Genomic DNA, 16,620 nt, shown 5'->3' on the forward strand with positions numbered 1-16,620 from the left:
TTAGCGAAATATTTGCGAGACTGTGCCTATTGAAAAAGAAAACTGAGGAGATACATCGAGCTCATGTTTTTCAAACAACAGCAGCAAGTAACGAGTTGAAGTATCCAAGGAGAAAAGTCAAATAGTTAAGGTTTAGACTTTTAGTTGAAAAGTGCACATTAGAAGAAATAAGCGCAACCCTGAAAAGTTAGTGAGGCGTCATCACTCAAGCAGGGGGAAGCATTCCTTAAACGGAAAAGGACAAGTTAAACAGAATCCAATTAAGAAGAAAACATTAAACACTACTGGTAGGTCAAAAGAGAAAAAGAGATAAAAGAATAATAGTGAGAGATAATAGAGAATTAACTAATCTACTGTTTTGCAGATGAGGTTCATACAGACAAGTTGCAAAATATAAGAGAAAGAAATAAAGACACAGAGTTGCATAGAGTGGTAGGTTAATTAAACCCTAATACATACTAGCACCTAAAGAATAACTAGAGATAAGTACTAAATTGAGCTTATTTGTTTCAGTGAGAAATAAACACAATAGGCAGCTCCAGCTAAAAAGAACCTCACAGGAGTAAGAAGAGTTACAGGTCCACACAATCCCTTGGTATGTAAATGTAAGACACTAGAAGAAGAGGTAGAGCAGAGTGTTGGTATAGGACTTATTATTTTCTGTATGTGTTTAGTATTCACAGGAATCTTTGGTAGGCTGACTAAAAGCCAGTAGAAGATTCGTCGGAGTATCGAGGGAATCTGGACCAGTCTCTTCTGTGCTTTATTTTCTTATGGTTATTTTCTCCACTTTTCCCCTTCCCTTTTTCTGATTGCTTGGAGTTATGATTTCACTCTGACTCCGAATTATTGGAGAGAGGGAGTCGGAAATCTAGCATCTTCTGTTTCTGTGCAAGTCGACAAAGAGACAAGAATTGGTAATTCGTGGACCTTGACAGAGTGAAGTGCCCACGTTGTAAATTTGCACCCGAACAGAATGGTTGAGGGGGTTAATTTGCAGACTTTAGGGGCAGTATTAGATGCCATACAAAAAGAGTTAGTGGCGGTAAAAGAAGAGAATCAAGGTTTGAGGCAGGAGGTGATATATGCTAGAAAAGAGACCGCTGAGTTAGCGCAGAGAATTAGGCAACCACATCCAGGAAATAGAGAAACTCCCACTACCTCCACCGGGGAAATAAATAGGTTAACAACACAGGTGATACACTCATTGTCCCCAGTCATTCCCTTAGCGGCACCTGAGAGATTTAGTGGGGACCCACAGAAAGCACAGGTGTTTATCACACAATGCTCCTTGCACTTCATGTGTCGTCCTTCTGTCTTTCCCGACGCACAATCCAAAGTGGCATTCATCCTATCTTATCTGAGTGGAGACGCTGCCGCCTGGTCAATGCCCATCGTGTCTAGAGACGACCCGCTCCTGCAGAATTATGATGAATTTAAAAAAGAATTCTTGCGCATATTTGATCGAAGGCGAATATCCCAGGCTGTAGATAATGAGCTGCTAGATCTCAAGCAGGGAAATAGAGACTTGGTGGCGTACTTGGCCCAATTTAATATATTGATAATGGAAACAGACTGGCCGTAAAGTAAAAGGACAGCAATTTTTTATCGTGGTCTACGAGATGAACTAAAGGATGGACTGGCACAAATTCCCAACCGACCCACTGAGATATCAGCCCTCATAGACTTGGTTCTTGAGTTAGATTTCCGGCAAGGAGAAAGACGAGGTGAGAGGAAGCGAGAATTTCGAAGTACAGTGCCCCGTTTTGACAGAGCGAAGGCCGACGTTGGGAAAGGTGCAGAAGGGTCCAACGGCCTAGAACCGATGCAGATAGGGGCGATAAGGGGTCCGCTTACTAAAGAAGAAAAGGAGAAGAGACGAGCCAGTAATTTGTGTATGTATTGTGGTTTGAGCGGACATTTCGTGAGGAATTGTCCAAAGAAAGGACCATACAAGCCGAAGGAAAACTAGTTGCACCACCTGTAGAAGGAGTTGTACAGGTGGATGCGAGTCAAAATTCAACTCCACATGAACATCAACTGGCTAATACTCTGCAATCATCATCTCCACACCTTGTATTATCCATGACAATAAAATTCCGTCAGGAGGTTCGGAAAAGAGTGACGGTAATGGTGGATTCAGGGGCGACAGGAAATTTTTGTGATCAAAAGTTTGCGGCCAAAATAGGGTTGAAGGCAATACCAAAGGATAAGAGTGAACCAGTTAGAGCCATCGATGGAACAAACCTATCTTCAGGACCCACAGTTAGTCATACTGAGTTGGTGCAGTTGGTGAGAGAAGATGGTCATCAAAAAGAAATTCAGTTTAATTTAATAGACGCACCTCAATTGCAGCTAATCCTAGGACTTCCTTGGCTCACGGAGCATAATCCGACCATAGATTGGACAGCTAGAACTATAGAAATGACTTCGGACTATTGCAAGAATCATTGCTTTGGAAATCAAAAGAAAATGACCAAGAAAATCCAGCTCAAGCCTTGTGTTCAGCGAATGCCGTAGTGTGAGTAATCAGTACACAGTCCATACCTTCGCAATATCAAGATTTTGAAGATGTGTTTGATGAGCATGAAGCAGAACTACTACCACCCCATCGGGTGTACGATTGTAAAATAGACTTTGAACCGGGAGCGAATATGCCATGTAGTCAAGTTTATGCTTTAACGGAGAAGGAGCATGATCATTTAAAAGAATACATCAATAAGTACTTGGCTAACGGTTTTATTCGCCCCTCCCAATCCCCTGTATCCTCGCCTTTGTTTTTCGTGCCAAAGAAGGAAGAGGGTGAGTTGAGAACCTGCATTGACTACCGCGCAATCAATCGGATAACTAAGAAGAATAGGTACCCACTTCCCCTCATCTCAGTCTTGTTGGATCGGGTAAAAGGGGCCCAAATATTTACCAAATTGCACTTGAGGGGGGGCTATCACCTCATTCGAGTAAGAGCTGGCGACGAATGGAAAACTGCCTTTAGAACGCGCTTTGGATTATTTGAATACCAAGTGATGCCCTATGGGCTGTGCAACGCTCCAGCTGCTTTCCAGCATTTTATTAACGACGTCCTCAGTGAGTTCATAGACCAATGTGCTATCGTGTACATAGACGATATTTTGATCTACTCCGTCAACACACAGGAACATCAGAGTCAAGTGAGAAGAATTTTACAGAAGTTGAGAGAAAATAAGCTGTTTGTCAAGTTGGAGAAATGTGCCTTTGACATCACAGAAGTGGAATTCTTGGGGTTCGTGATATCGCCAGCTGGAATACTCATGGATAAGCGGAAGATTCAGGCCGTCCTGGAGTGGAAGTCCCCAACCAGCGTGAAAGAAGTACAAGCATTTATTGGCTTCGCCAACTTTTATCGAAGGTTTATCAGTGAATTTTCTCAGCAAATTCTTCCACTCACACGGCTGTTGAGAAAGGGAGTGCGATTTCAGTGGACTGAAGAAGCAGAGTCAGGATTTAAAGCCCTGAAGAAAGAATTCACATCAGCTCCAATTCTACTTCACGCAGACCCATCAGAACCCTTTTATGTAGAAATGGATGCCTCTGATCTGGCGGTGGGTGGAGTACTTTCTCAGAGGAACAAGGAGACAGGCCAATTACATCCGGTTGCCTACCGATCAAGGAAACTGTCGCCAGCAGAAATCAATTACACGATTACGGAAAAAGAGCTGTTGGCAATAAAAGATGCGTTCAAAGAATGGAGGCATTATTTGATGGGTGCTCATCATGTTGTTACAGTTTATACGGACCATCGAAACCTAAAGTTTCTGAAGTCAGCTAGAACTTTAACCCCGAGACAGCTTTGTTGGTCGTTATACTTTCCTGACTATGATTTTGTCATCACATACAGGCCTGGAGCGCAGAATGGTAAGGCGGACGCCTTGTCCCGTATGGGGACAGGAGAAGAAAAGGATCAAATTAAGACGCAAGCAATCATTCCTGATACCAAAATCATAGGTGTCGTTGAAACTCAGAGTGTGAAGGAACAGATATCTCGAGCCTTGTCACCAGTGGAGATGTTGGAGTGGACTCAGCAGGAAGATGGCAGGGAAATTCTAGATGGTCTACCATACCACTCAGGAGCCTTGTACTTACCAACGTCTACACTGCAGAACCAAGTCATGAAGGAATGTCATGATCATTTGCTGGCAGGACATAAGGGAGAGTTGAAGACGATGGATTTGGTGAAAAGGAGTTACTGGTGGCCACGAATGAACAAGGATATAGAACATTATGTAAAAACTTGTGAGATATGTGCGCAGGGAAAGTCAGAACGACAGGCACCTAAAGGATGGTACAGCCACTACCCACTCCGCCTTATCCTTGGCACACAATCACCTTAGACTTAATAACAGATCTTCCTTCCTGTCTAGGTTATAATACCATTCTAGTAGTAGTCGATGCATACAGTAAAATGAAGCATTTTGTAGCTATGAAAGGAATCCCAATGGCAAAACAGCTAGCAACTCATTTTAGTGTGCAGGTGGTGCGTCTGCACGGAATTCCTAAGGTTATCATATCAGATCGGGGGCCCCAATTTGTCTCTCATTTCTGGAGAGTTTTCATGAAGGCACTTGGAGTTGAAACACGTTTTTCCACTAGTTTCCACCCGGAAACGGATGGACAAACAGAATGAGTGAATCAGGAAGTCGAACAGTACTTGCGATTGTTCACCTTAAAACAGGGTGGGGAATGGCTGGACTATTTGTGGGCTGCAGAGTTCGCTCATAACAACGCCACAAATGTGTCCACTGGTTATTCACCGTTTTATTTGAATTATGGCAGACACCCAAATGTTACCATGTTGAATGTTTCGCTTTCAGTTCCTGCAGTTCAGGATTTGGTGACCCATTTGAGCCAGGTACATGATTCAGCGTCAAAAAAGTTAGAACAGGCAAAGAATACGTACAAAAGGTATGCAGATAGGAAGAGAAGGGATTCTGAGGTTCCGTGACAATTGTAAGTGGTGCTTTCGACTCGCACGAATATAGTCGAGTCTGGTATCTATGAACCGCAAATGACGAGTTTAGTGGGTGTACGCAGTTTCGCTGCGCTAACCTAAACCGTTCGTTTGTTACGTGGGTATTTCTATCTGTACCCACGGGTTCCATCTTAGATACGGCGTCCATTTTGTCTCTTGCCCTCAAGTAGCCAGCGAACGGACGCTGTCCGCTTCGCGACCCTGGGACTCCCAAGATATTTGCGGAAGACACATGTTCTTTGTAAGTGTCTTTATGATGAGGGGGATGATACTGTAAGGCAGATGGCCCCGCTCGAGGCTCATCTCGCCGTGCCGGTTTATTGTCTTAGCCGTGCATCTCATTAGGCACGTCCCTTTGATGCCTGTATCTCGTGTTTCTCGATGCCTCCCCTTTTACACCCTTTCCGATTTCCCCACTGTCTCCGTCTTCCTCTACACCTGTTCTTGTTCCTACTTCGATCTGTTTATTACCGATTGGAATGCACTAATGTTGGGAAGATGGGTTTTTACAGTTGGGAACCGCCAAATGTTTCCGCACTTATGTTCCGGACCTTGTGTGTTTCAAAGTGACCAAAACGACCCCTCTGGGGGATGATTGTGGGAACCGGGTCATAAACTTTTGTGTTCAATGTAACTCTATGGGGAAATTGTGTATAAAAGGAGCGACTCACAGAACCAATTTGAAGCAGTCTCCCCAAGTTGCACGTGTGTTACTTGTCGTGACTTCTGTGTTCCCTGCAGTAAATAAACCTTGAATCTTTGACGCCGAAGGAAGTGTCCCGTGTCTCTGTGATTCGTACGCCGGAGCAGGTTACCCACGAAGGTTTCAGGTGTTGTGCCCTGGCACCGCTGGGTTCTAAATAACCCAGTCCTTCAGTTGGCGCCCAACGTGGGGCTGCATCAGTGGTACCGGTCCAAGTCCGACGATCGTGAGGAACTTCGTGTGAAATCTCCGAGGGAAGGTGCACCCCGCTTCATCGATCCTGTTGTCGAAATAAGTGGCCCGAAGACTTTTCCCGCGAAGATTCCCGCCTCCGGACGGCTGCGACGGACTGCTGCCCTGACTGTAGACCTGTTTTGGCGCCTGGCGTAGACCTTGGTAGAGCGAGACGATTGACGGGCCTTCCTGGTGACGCCATCGATCTTTGAGTTAAGTATTTGTGGGTCGCTCCCAGAGTCCTTGGTTGTTGACACTTTAGCGAGTGTTTTTGTTGTTGACGCTGCGAGAGTGTTTTTGTCGATGACACTTTGCTAGCGTATTTTGTCGTGTTGTTTGACGACTGCAGCCGCCAAAAACCGAGGGTTTTGTTCTTTGCTGGGACTTGGTAAATCCCGTAACCCTTGAAGTTTGTGAAACTCGGCTAGTGTGCAAGATGCCTGGCCGCAGTACTTTGTTTAGTTGTTTTAGACCTTGTGGTATGGATTCCCGACTGGAGGACTCGCGTCCGATACCTCCGGTTGGAACTCCCACTTATGAACTGTACAGTAAACATGGGCTAGGCCCAATTACTTTTAATGATTACTGGATCAAATACACGAAGAAGGACGGTGACCTTCGTTGGCCACCCCATGGTAGCTTCGAGGCCCCGATCTTAGATAATCTAGAGATTAAATTGTTCGAAAGAAAGTCAAGGCCGGCCATGTTTGATGCCTTTCGGTTGTGGCGTAAAGAAGCCAAACAGAAAGAAATCAGACAGACTAAACGAAATCAGCGAGATAATGTTGCTACCATTGTAAAGAAAGCAGAGCAGTTTCAGCGTGATAAGGAGGTTAAGGAAAAGGAAGTGTTTGATAGGCTACAGCGTATGTCCATAGATAAATGCTATCCTGCTTTGCCTACGGAGTCGGATAAGAAGGAAGAACCAGTTGAGGATCCTTTAATGTCTTATCTTATGAAGTCGCCACCTCCGTATGTATAGGGTACCGCAGCTCCCGTGGTTCCTGCTGTACCTATTCCTCCGCCTATTCTTCCTGTGCCTGTTCCTCAACCTGCACCCGTTCTTCCGACTGTTCCTGCTCCTTTGCCTGTCGCTATCCCTACTGCTCCTCCGCTTCCACATACTCCTGCTCCCGCTACTGCACCTGCTCTGTTAACTCCTGTTGTTGCTTCTGTTTCTACTCCTTCACTTGTTAGTCCTGTGTCCTATACTTCTCCCTCTACTCGTAGTCGTAATTCTCCTCTTGCGGCTAGCTTCTTTCATTCGCTCGGACCTGTTCTTGGGTCCGCTGGTTCGGATGGTCCTCAGAGACGTAGTCAACTTCCTGGTAACAGAGAACGCGCCTCGCTATATAATATGGCGATGGGTTGGATGATGCATCCTCTCCGAAATCCGCCACGTGTTGTACTCGACACATTTTGTCAATTCAATATACCAACTCAGAGATTTGTGTTCGAAGAAATGTGTAAGGTCCTTCGCGATCAGATATCGGCCGACGCACCTGACGAGGTGCTGACCGCTTTGTCTGATCTTCAGCTTCAGTTCTCGAACGGACTGATAGTGGATACCAACGTTCGACGTGCTGTTGAGCGGTTGCTATCTTTCCGTCCCACTCCTATACCTCAAGCCTTGTTTGTTGAGGATATTGAAAGACAACCGGATGAGTCCGGTCAGTTTCCTATGCGAGAGGTTCCACCAGTGTGGATGCCTGGTAATCCTGGGGCAAACCCCCCGATTCCGCCATTCTTTCAGAGAGTGTGGATACATCTCCCATGGAAACGCTCAGAAGTGTTGCAGGTGAAGCAATCTTTGCCTGACCCTCGCAAAAATCCTACAGGGTATTACAAGGAATTATCGCAGCTCGTAGATGCTACGATAATGAACCTTGCTGATATTGATATGCTGTTTGGTAATGTTGTACCGCAACCGGTATGGGCCAAGATTCGTCAGGAAAACCATCCGAATGAATTAGGCGGTGCTTGGGCTGCCATAGTAGCGGCGGATGCCCGACAAACTGGTGGTGCTAAACCCGAGCAGCTGATTACTGCTCTTCCTCAAAGAATAATAACGTTAATGAAAACTCTTATGCCAGCTATGAGAGTGAATTGGGATAAATTATCAGCTTGTAAACAAAAGAAAGATGAGAGTGTCTCCGACTTCTTTACGAGGTTTGAGGAGGCTTTCATCGATCATAGTGGTCAGGATATGAGCACTGAAGGTGGTCAAAGGTTATTCGTGGACAAATTTGTCTCTAACTTATTGCCCGATTTGAGCAATAAATTAAAGAATTCAGAGAGTGCGTGGGCCGTTTCTACTTCAGCTCAGATATTGGCCACAGCACAATATTATGAGAACAGAGAGAAAGAAGAGAACGACCGCGCTGATAAAAAGACGAAAGAGCTTAAAACTAAAGTGTTGCTTCAACAAGCGTATCCTCCGCGTTCAAATCAGAATGCATCCCAACAGAATAGATCGCAGTCGCAATCGAATCGATCGCAGCTGCGTAATGATTCCTCCTCCCAAAGATTATCGTTAGGGTACAATCAATGTGCTTATTGTAGACAGGAGGGACACATTAAATTCAATTGCCCTGTTTTGAATGATCGCAATAGTGGTAATTCATCTAAAGGAGGTCGCGGTGGTTCGCATCAGGTATCACGCGGTAGGGGTCGTGGTGCCCAAAATGATCGTTCTGAAAACTCGTCTAATTCTAATAACTGTTTCGATCAACGTGGATCATCGCAAGGACGATCTGCGCAGTACAATGTAGATGATTATTACGTCGATCAGGGAACTGACGACAGTAATTACTAGGACAGCCAAAGACAAGGAGAGGGAGTGGTATCAGTTCCGGTTGATCAGAGAGGGCCTTACGTCGCAGTTGCTACATCGGGCGTCGTTGAGCCTTTTCTGTTGGACACTGGTGCAGCGAAAAGTTCCATTAAGCATTCGAAACTCCCTGGCGCACCTTTGTCTGGCTTAACAAATGTTTCCGTTGGATTCTCTGGCGCCCCCGTTAGTAATCCAGTTTCTCGCCCTTTGCCCCTTACAATTGGGCCTCGTGAGCTAGATGCTCCGTTGATTTTGACTACTGGTTGTGGTGAAAATCTTTTGGGTCTGGATTTGCTTAAACGTTTGTATGCAACTTTGTATTGTTCTCCTGCGGGTGTAAAGCTTACGTTCGGAGAGAGGGTTGTCTCTCCTATGTATTTGTCTCTCGATAAGCTTCCACCGGAATTGAGTTCTCTTCCAGCGTCTTTGTGGGCAACAGGTCCCAATGATGTGGGCCTGCTTGATATCTCCCCTTATGTTGTTCAGTTGAAATCTAATGTGCGATTGCCACGTATTCCCCAGTATCGTATCTCTCTTGATGGTGAACGAGCATTGTTAGCGATCATCTATGATTTGATCGAGAAAGACGTTATTGAAGAGACTCAGGGAAACGTGTGCAACAGCCCTGTACTGCCCATTCTTAAACGTACTGATCCTTCAAAGCCACCCGTTTATCGTTTTGTTATTGATTTACGGGAGGTGAATAAAATTGTGGTTCCTCAATTCCCTGTTGTGCCTGACATCACGGCGCTACTGACTCTGATTCCAGCTTCTGCATCGTGGTTTTCAGTGATTGACTTGAAAAATGCGTTTTTCAGCATCCCGATTGCCGAGGAGAGCAGAGACCTTTTCGGTTTCTCTCTCGGTGGACGCAGCTTCCGGTTTAAGCGCGCTCCTCAGGGCTACTGTGAAAGTCCGTCAATTTACAGTCAAGCCTTGAAGGGTCAACTGGATGCGTTTAGGTTGCCGGTCGGTGCGGCCTTAATCCAATACGTCGATGACTTATTGGTGGCTGCTGATACTCAGGACATTTGCAAAATTGCTACGGTGTCGTTGCTCCAACATCTCTGTGCGTTGAATCATAAGGTGTCCCCTTCTAAACTCCAATATTGTTGTCAAGAAGTAACCTATCTAGGTCACTTATTGTCAAAGGAGGGAAGGAGGTTGACCCCAGAGAGAATTGCAGCGATTGCTCGAATGGCTGTGCCAAAAACCCAAAGAGATGTGCGTGCCTTTCTAGGTATCACGTCGTACTGCAGGCAATGGATTCCTAACTTTTCATTGCTAGCGAAACCATTAGTGGCTCTTACGTGCAAGGATGTTTCAACTCCTTTACCATGGACGGATGAATGTCAGAAAAGTTTTTCTGAACTGCGTGATTCATTGTGTTCGGCTCCTGTGTTGGGTACTCCCGACTATAGCAAGCCGTTTACATTATATGTTCACGAGAGGGAAGGTTGTGCTTTGAGTGTCTTAACGCAACCTTTTGGTGGTAAACAGCGTCCATGTGCATATTTTTCCTCGACCTTGGACCCAGTAGCTAGAGCATTGCCGAGTTGTTTGAGAGCAACTGCGGCAGCTGCGGTCTCCATCCGACAATCAGCAGGATTGGTCATGGATAATATGCTTACGGTGATGGTTCCGCATGCAGTCGACACTCTTTTGAATCGTACAAAAACTCAGCACTTGACGAGTGCAAGGTTGTCTGGGTACGAGTTGACGCTGTTGGCAAGCCACATTCAGATAAAACGTTGTAATGTCCTGAACCCGGCAACTTTGTTACCAATTAGCTCAGAGTCAGATGAAGTAGTAGAACATGATTGTTACTTGAGGACAGAAGAAGAAACAAAAGGTCGAGTGGACCTTAAAAACACCCCATTGGAAGATCCAGATGGTACACTGTATGTGGATGGGTCATGTTTTAAGTTGCCGAATGGCGATGTGACTACTGCCTATGCTGTTGTAACGTTGAATACTGTTGTTGAGACTGCAAGGTTGAATCAGAATTCTGCCCAGGCTGCACAGTTGATCGCTCTCACTAGAGCGTGTGTGTTAGCAAAAGGGAAACGTGTGAATGTGTTTACCGACAGCCAATATGCATTTGGCGTCGCACATAGCTTTGGACGACTGTGGAGAGAGAGAGGTTTCTTGACGTCGCACGGTACGAAGATTCAGCATGGCCAGCTTGTGAATGATCTTTTGGATGCACTTACGTTGCCTAAACAAGTAGCGATTGTTAAATGTAGTGCGCATCGTAAGGTGACGGATGATGTTGGTCGTGGTAATGCGTTTGCGGATGAGATCGCTAAGGAGACTGCCCGGAACCTTAGCACTCGAATGTATGTGACGAGTTCGGTTAGGTGGCCTACAGAATCGAGCATGTGTGAATACACTATTGAAAGTGTGAAAGAAATTCAGAATGAGGCCACCGAGACTGAAAAGGCGAAGTGGAAAGAAAGCACGGGAAAGTTGGATGCGAATGGTTGTTGGATTGATTTGTCGGATCAGAAAAGATGGTTGTTGCCTGATGCGTATGTACTGGCCGTTGTGACAATGGCACATGGGTTAGCACATATTAGCGCGAAAGGTATTTGTAAGTTGCTGTCCACTGTGTGGAAGAATGATGGTATTACGAAATGTGCTGAACGTCTGGTGAAGAATTGTATGGTGTGCATGATGTACAATCCTGGCAAAGGAACCCCAACTCCTCCTGGTAGTTTTGCTCCCCCTTCATGTCCCTTTGAGGTGATCCAATTGGACTTCATCCATATGGAGCGATGCAATAACCTGAAATACGTTTTAGTTGTGGTTTGCGCATTCTCCCGATGGATCGAGGCCTATCCTCTCAAAGACAATACTGCCTTGTCTACTGCGAAAATCCTACTGAAGGAATATTTTCCTCGGTATGGAATGCCTAGAGTCGTGTGGTCAGATAACGGAAGTGAGTTTGTGGGAAGTGTGATGAAGAGTGTGTGTAAGGGCCTTGGAATTAATCAGAAATTCCACAGCGCCAATCATCCCCAGTCAGCTGGATTGGTTGAGGGGTATAACGGTACCCTTAAACTGAAACTAGCAAAGATTCAGGCTACGACTGGTCTTTCGTGGCCTGACGCTTTACCTTTAGCATTACTGTCAACTAGGGCGACTGTACACTCCCGAGTAGGGCTTAGTCCCTATGAAATAGTGTTCGGCCGTCCTGCGAATGTCTGGGGGGTTCCTAGGCCAGGAATGTTCTGTGATCTTGAGTATCCAATGTTGATCGATTATCTTCATGACTTGACTGCTAAACTGAGGTTAATTCACCAACAGGTTCACGACGCGCTGCCGACGCAGACGGAGGGTCCAGGCCACCAGCTCCAGCCCGGAGATTGGGTGGTGACGCGGAACTTTTCGCGCAAGAACAACTTGGACCCGAGGTTTACTGGACCCTACCAGGTTCTCCTTGCCACGAGGACTGCTGTTCGTCTTGAGGGACGGAAAAACTGGGTGCACGCCACCCACACCAAAAAAGTCCCTATCCCTTTGCCGGCAGACCCGTGGGTGAGGAGAGGCATTGCATCAACTGAAACAGAAGGATTGCCGGCGTTTGTACCTTTTAGCGACGCACAACCTGTTGGAGAATCCTCAGCGCAGCAGAAAGACTCTGTTGAACAATTGTCATCAAAAGGCTCAAGACCAGAACACTCAACTGATCAGCAGGACGCTGTCTCTTCAACGGATCCTTTGTTTGACGAGCAGACACGTCCTGGGAAAACCCGATACTTTTTGCGATCTAGCACTAAAGACTAATAAAAGATCCTGCTTTCCTGTATTAACAACTGCATTATCCCGTTTTCCGTGATCAGTTTTGAACGTTCATATTATTGTAATTATTCCTGTATATATACATTGAGCTTCATTCCTTATACTTTTTGCTTCCACAGCCGAGAGACATTGTTTTCGCATATATTTATATATTTGTGAAATAAAGGCCGTAGGGCCGCGCGCGTACTTCCTTCTGCTTAGTAGGTCTTGACGCTAGGTTAAAGACCGTCGGTTCCTGGGAACTCCTAGGGATTGACTACTGCTACGCAGAACGAAGTGCGTCAAGAAACGTTGCGGACGGTCGTAGGGAATGGCATTTTCGAAGTTGATGGATTTGGAAGAAGCTCAAGCTCAAAGATTCAAGCTGCAGCAACTTAGTCGTACCAAATGTTTTATGTTTCAAATATTCGTATTGTTTCTGATTGTTTCTGCATTAATGGCGGGTGGGGTGTATTACACAATGTCTTACTTCTTACCTTCTGCTACACCTACTCCTACCCCTGACCCTAAACTTACCTCCACTGCTTCCCCTCATTCTTTTCATGTCTTACCCGAACACGAGCAGGCTAGACGTGCAGAATTCCGCAATAATTCCTTTATTCAGCTCCTCCATCAGCATCAGTTAGTGGTTAACACTACTAATTGTTGGGTGTGTGGGTTGATGCCACATACTACGGATAAGGGAATTCCATATCTGGTGTTGCCATATAGTTCCCAAGGGTCTGCTCGAGCATTTCAAACAATGTTTCGAAGCGCACTAGGTTTCCACCCCATTCGAGAACCACGTTCCCCCTACTCTGGTCCTACCTCGTATCAAAAACCTTTGTCGATAGCGATAGAGGACTTAGACAGCGATATCTATGATCCCTCGCTTATTCCTGAAGAAGAGGTACAAGCCTACAGGGTCCTGAGTAGAGGCGAGTATAGTGTGTTCACTAGTAAAACGCAGCTTAAAAGCTCACCTCCGATATGGGTCGTACCCCACATTGGTAATTTTTGTCTGATGGGTCGTGGCCGAAGATCGAAAGCCCGACTTGGAGAGAGTGCTTGCACTGAAAATTATATGCTGCCGATGGTCTCGTCCCCTGTGTTTCTGGCTGCCAAGGGTACATACTTTATCTGCCATGATCGTGCGTACGCATGGTTGCCCTCTGACTTTATGGGCTCATGTTTTATCGCAAATTTGTTGCCTCCGACGTTTACCGTAGATGCAGATTATCACAAGACTAGAGTTGTGAGAGGCGTAATTAGCGAAGAGGACACTGCCGGTCAAGAGGCAGGAGACTTTTTCAAGGGTTTCCTCCCGTTTTGGGGACCTATGGTTAATAGTAGGAACCTGAGACAGTTGACTCGAGTGGTGGAATCGACAGCTAATATTACTGCCAGTGCCCTTGGTAATATCACCACAGAACTTCAGGCGGATAGACTTATGACATTACAAAACCGTATGGTTTTAGATGTCATCTTAGCAGACCGAGGTGGGGTATGTAAGGTGATACATTCGAGCTGCTGCATTTTCATTCCAGATAATGCTCCGACCGTCTATCAAGCCATCTCGAAGTTGCATAAGATCTCTGAATCCATACACGTGGATGTAGGGGATTGGACGCTACTTGGGTGGTTTTGGGGCCTGATGTCGACTTGGGGTTGGAAGATTCTGATGATCATCGGAGTCGTTGTGGCGTTCCTGTTCACGTGTTGCCTTTGTGTGCAGTGCGGTCCTGCCTTATGTGGCCTTTGTGCTACAACGTGTATGAGACAGCCGCCTGTCACCAATGGGACTCGGTTGGACAGAGCTATGCTACAGCAACATCTAGATGGTCTGATGAATATCGAGTATGATTCCGACTAGTGCTTGCCTACATGAGGGCAAAAGGAGCGTCTGAGGTTCTGTGACAATTGTAAGTGGTGCTTTCGACTCGCACGAATATAGTCGAGTCTGGTATCTATGAACCGCAAATGACGAGTTTAGTGGGTGTACGCAGTTTCGCTGCGCTAACCTAAACCGTTCGTTTGTTACGTGGGTATTTCTATCTGTACCCACGGGTTCCATCTTAGATACGGCGTCCATTTTGTCTCTTGCCCTCAAGTAGCCAGCGAACGGACGCTGTCCGCTTCGCGACCCTGGGACTCCCAAGATATTTGCGGAAGACACATGTTCTTTGTAAGTGTCTTTATGATGAGGGGGATGATACTGTAAGGCAGATGGCCCCGCTCGAGGCTCATCTCGCCGTGCCGGTTTATTGTCTTAGCCGTGCATCTCATTAGGCACGTCCCTTTGATGCCTGTATCTCGTGTTTCTCGATGCCTCCCCTTTTACACCCTTTCCGATTTCCCCACTGTCTCCGTCTTCCTCTACACCTGTTCTTGTTCCTACTTCGATCTGTTTATTACCGATTGGAATGCACTAATGTTGGGAAGATGGGTTTTTACAGTTGGGAACCGCCAAATGTTTCCGCACTTATGTTCCCGACCTTGTGTGTTTCAAAGTGACCAAAATGACCCCTCTGGGGGATGATTGTGGGAACCGGGTCATAAACTTTTGTGTTCAATGTAACTCTATGGGGAAATTGTGTATAAAAGGAGCGACTCACAGAACCAATTTGAAGCAGTCTCCCCAAGTTGCACGTGTGTTACTTGTCGTGACTTCTGTGTTCCCTGCAGTAAATAAACCTTGAATCTTTGACGCCGAAGGAAGTGTCCCGTGTCTCTGTGATTCGTACGCCGGAGCAGGTTACCCACGAAGGTTTCAGGTGTTGTGCCCTGGCACCGCTGGGTTCTAAATAACCCAGTCCTTCAATTCTCCACACTTTGAAATAGGGAGCGAGGTTTGGTTAAACACCAAGAACTTGCGATTGAAGGGGAATAGAAAGTTCCAACCTCGATTCATCGGTCCTTATCCTATTGAAGAACAGATTAATCCGGTAACCTATAAATTGACACTACCTACAAAACTCAGGGTTCACCCAGTCTTCCATGTTTCTTTGTTAAAGAAAGCAGTCCCAGGGTTGAGACGAGAGGGTGCTCCACCACCTGTTCAGTTGGAAGCTGGTGTGGAATTTGAGGTAAAGGAAATTCTAGATTCCAAAATAGTGAAGAATAAACTGTACTATTTAGTGGATTGGAAGGGCTATGGACCAGAAGAACGCTCCTGGGAGTTAGAATCAGATGTACATGCACCTAGGTTAGTAAGACTTTTTCATCAGCGGAATCCAACCAAACCCAGACCGGGAGGGCCTTCCTTAGTGGGGGGTACTGTCAGGATCCTCCCTAGTAAAAGGTCAGCAGGGGTTTTCAAGATGAGGAAACAGAACTGGAGTTTAACTTCTTCCTGGTCCAGAGCATGGAATTCACGGAATTCCAAGATGGCGGTTGGAACAGGGAAGTTATCAGTCTAGCTTCTTGGACATTCCAGAACGGAGTTCAGGTGAGGCGCGCGCTCTATCAGAGCTGCGCACTTCACCGAGTATTCTGCCCGAGTTAGTCATGAAAATTCCGTCAGAGTAAAAACGTTAATTAAGAACGTTGTTTAGAGTCCTTAGAGTCCGTTAGGTGAGAGAACAAGAAGAGCCACGGCGAAGTTGGTTCCCGACAGTACTAGTTTGACGTTTTGAAGAACCTGACAGAAAAGGCGCCTTAGAGAGGCTCCGTCACAGACAAGTCTTCGACGTCGCTGGAACTGGCAAGAAGTGTTCGAGTTGAGAAGAGCACCGTAAACAAGGAGCTAAGTGAAAGTTTGAATTGGACAGTTCAGTTTTGATTGTTAGCGAAATATTTGCGAGACTGTGCCTATTGAAAAAGAAAACTGAGGAAATACATCGAGCTCATGTTTTTCAAACAACAGCAGCAAGTAACGAGTTGAAGTATCCAAGGAGAAAAGTCAAATAGTTAAGGTTTAGACTTTTAGTTGAAAAGTGCACATTAGAAGAAATAAGCGCAACCCTGAAAAGTTAGTGAGGCGTCATCACTCAAGCAGGGGGAAGCATTCCTTAAACGGAAAAGGACAAGTTAAACAGAATCCAATTAAGAAGAAAACATTAA

The sequence above is a fragment of the Lissotriton vulgaris genome, chromosome 1_1 (genome assembly GCF_964263255.1).
Source record: "Lissotriton vulgaris chromosome 1_1, aLisVul1.2, whole genome shotgun sequence".
Lineage (NCBI taxonomy): Eukaryota > Metazoa > Chordata > Amphibia > Caudata > Salamandridae > Lissotriton > Lissotriton vulgaris.